General features: G+C 45.2%; 1 protein-coding gene across 1 annotated transcript in view; it reads left to right on the top strand.

Annotated features, from left to right (window-relative positions):
• Window positions 1-2930, top strand: part of ISX (intestine specific homeobox) — a 23945-nt gene that overhangs the window by 3187 nt on the left and 17828 nt on the right. The window lies entirely within an intron of this gene.

Raw genomic sequence — 2930 nt, 5'->3', positions numbered from 1 at the left:
TGTGTGTGTGTGTGTGTGTGTGTGTGTGTGTGTGTGTGTGTGTGTGTAATATCGATGTATACATATATATTCACTTATACCACCCTGCCTCCTATTTGATGTAATATTATACATTTTCCATTTTCTGTGTTTGCATCATAGCCCCTTACTATTCTGTAAGCTCCATGAGGAGAAGGATCAGACTTACCTGTGTGACCTTAGTCAAGTCTTTTAATTCCCCTGGGCCAGGCAACATGGGAATATTGGAGAAAAGTGCTGTATTTTAAATCAAGAAAACCTGGATTCAAATCCCACTTCAGACATTTACTGAATTCCGTGGAAAGTTACTAAACTTCCTGTGCCTCAGTTTCCCCATGTGTAAAACGAGGGGATTGGACTTGAAGGCCTCCAAAGTCCCTTCCCAGTCTAAATCTATGAATCTGTGATCCTATGATTCTCATTCTCTTCCGGTGTGTTCTGAAGAACCAGGTCTCTAGACTGGAAAACCAAGGAAAACAAATTTTTCTAAGAATCTCGGAAAGGGCTTGGTGTGTGCTGGTACTTGAATTTCGTTTTGATGGTCCAGGGAGCACAGGGCCAAGCAGCAGATGCAATATCCCCCCTGGTCTCAAAGCTGGAGTCTTATGTCTTCCACCAGCATTTCCAGGAACAGAAATCGGCACCTCTGCCCTGCTCTGCCCATCCCAACCACTGGGGCAGCACTGACTGTGTTATCTTCAGGAGGGGTGATTAATAGCTCTGGCATTTGGGCACATGGAACCCTGAGCTGGTTTTATCGGAGCAGCCAGCACTGACAGCAGGAGGAAGCTAGCATTCCAAGCTGCTTCTTGGCTGCCTTGAACCCATAGAATCAGGAGGTTCAGAGCTGAAAGGAACGGGGGAGGTCCTCTGGTCCAGCCCCCTCATTTTACATGTGGGTCAAGTGAGAGCAAGGAGGAGAAAACACTTTTCCAAAACTGTATCATAGTAAGAAGAAAGCTGGGATTTGAACTCAGATCACCTGTCCCCAGCTTTGACTAGTTCACTCTCTGACTTGTCATACACAGCCTGGCTTCCTGTTTGGCCACTCAATACATACTTAAGGATCCCCAAGGGCACCGTATTGACTTAGTTTTAAAATGTAATGTTATCTCTGCTTCATTGTATTTCTGTTGTGTTAAATATTTCCCTGTTACATTTTAATCTGTTTTGGGCTGCACTCTGGAGTGTTGCTGGTCTCATACTACGTGTTCAACACCTCTGTTTATAAGCAATGGAGACAGGTGTGAGCACAGCTTTGGAAGTAAGGATTGGCCTATATGCTTGGAGAGAAAAAAGAAACCAAAAAAAACAAAAAGGAAAAAAAACAAAAAAGAATATGACCAAGAAAGAAAGAAAACAGACAGCAATCCCATAAGGGGTACAGTGTGCTTTCTTCCCTTTTTGTAGGCTTTATGCAGGATAGGGGGTGGAAACTTCCAGGCAGACTTGCTGAAGAGAAACGTTCAAGGTCAAATTAACTTCCCTGGGCCCGTACAATGAGGAAGATGGACTCTGTGGCGTCTGAGAGCCCATCCTAAATCTAGGAGGCTATGATTCCAAAATACTTCCTCTCTCTGGACCTCAATTTCCTCTCCTGTAAAACGAAGGGGTTGGACCAGATGGCATCTGAGGTACCTTTCACCTCCAGACCTAGGATCCCATGCCTAGAGTCCCTACTGACAGAAGGGGTAAGAAACCTGAAGAAAAAAGGCCAATCAAAGCAGGAACAGTGAGACTTCTCCAGATAGCTTGAATAGCTTTGGACAAAGGATGCTTTGAAATTCTTTGTGAGATCCCCTAGAATGGGGCCCTGTGCACACCAGTTACTCAGTAAATGCTTAGTGAATGTCATTTGGTGGTTGTTGAAACAGTTTTTTTGTGTTGTTGTTAAGTCATTTCAGACTCCTCATGACTCCATTTGGGGTTTTCTTAGCAGAGATACTGGAGTGGTTTGCCATTTCCTCCTCCAGCTCATTTTACAAGTGAGGAAACTGAGGCAAACAGGGTGAAGTGACTCGCCCAGGGTCACAGATAGTAAGTGCCTGAGGTAGGATTTGAATCCAAGTCTTCTTCACTCCAAAGCCAAGCTTCTTTCTATCCATTACTCAACACTCCCTCTGATTCTATACTATGAAAAGGAAAGGAGATTATGAGTCAGTAAAAAGAATGTTAGTGAGACAACATAAGCTTGATGGAAGGGAAAGACTTAAACAGAATCCCACCAAGAGCCAAATGCCTTGGGGTGAAAGTTGTACCAACCAGCATTCCATATTCTATAGGATGAGCCCAGTTCTGGTTTCCTACTAAAAAGCACTAGGACAGAGATGAGGGCTAGATGGGGGTCACCCTGGGCCAGAAGGACCGTAGGAGGACGGTTTGGGCCATTCCGAGCTCTGCCGCTCACTATCCCCAAGGGGACCTCGGGCAAGCACCTAAGTTTCCTCATCCATAAAATTAGAGAGTTTGGCTAGATCGTCTCTGAGGTGCCTTCCACCTCTAGCTCCAAGATCCCAAGTCACGTCACACCCCTAGGGTTCAGTTTGCTCACACAGAAAATGAGGTGGTCACAGTAAATGGCCTCTGAGGTCTCTTGCAACCCTAAGTGGTCCCATGACTTGCAGACCCAGTTCAGACAACCCAGAAATACCCTCAAGAGAATCTTGGACTCTCAGAGTGGCATATAGAACCCAAAAGGGGGTTCCAGGTAAGGGGAGGCCAGGGATCCCCTATCCTGAACCCTGTTGCTCAGCATTCATTCTCCCCCAGGGTATTAACCTCCCTCTGGATCTTTGTCAAACACTGCTCTCCATGTAGTAGGGTGGATAAACAAATAAACAAATGAATCAATGAACAGACGAGATAGATAGATAGACAGACAGAGACAGACAGACAAATAGATTGGATAGATA

The sequence above is a fragment of the Vombatus ursinus genome, unplaced genomic scaffold (genome assembly GCF_900497805.2).
Source record: "Vombatus ursinus unplaced genomic scaffold, bare-nosed wombat genome assembly UNPS02003292.1, whole genome shotgun sequence".
NCBI classification, from domain to species: Eukaryota; Metazoa; Chordata; class Mammalia; order Diprotodontia; family Vombatidae; genus Vombatus; species Vombatus ursinus.
Note: the sequence above shows the minus strand (reverse complement) of the source record. Positions and strands in the feature narration are given on the sequence as shown.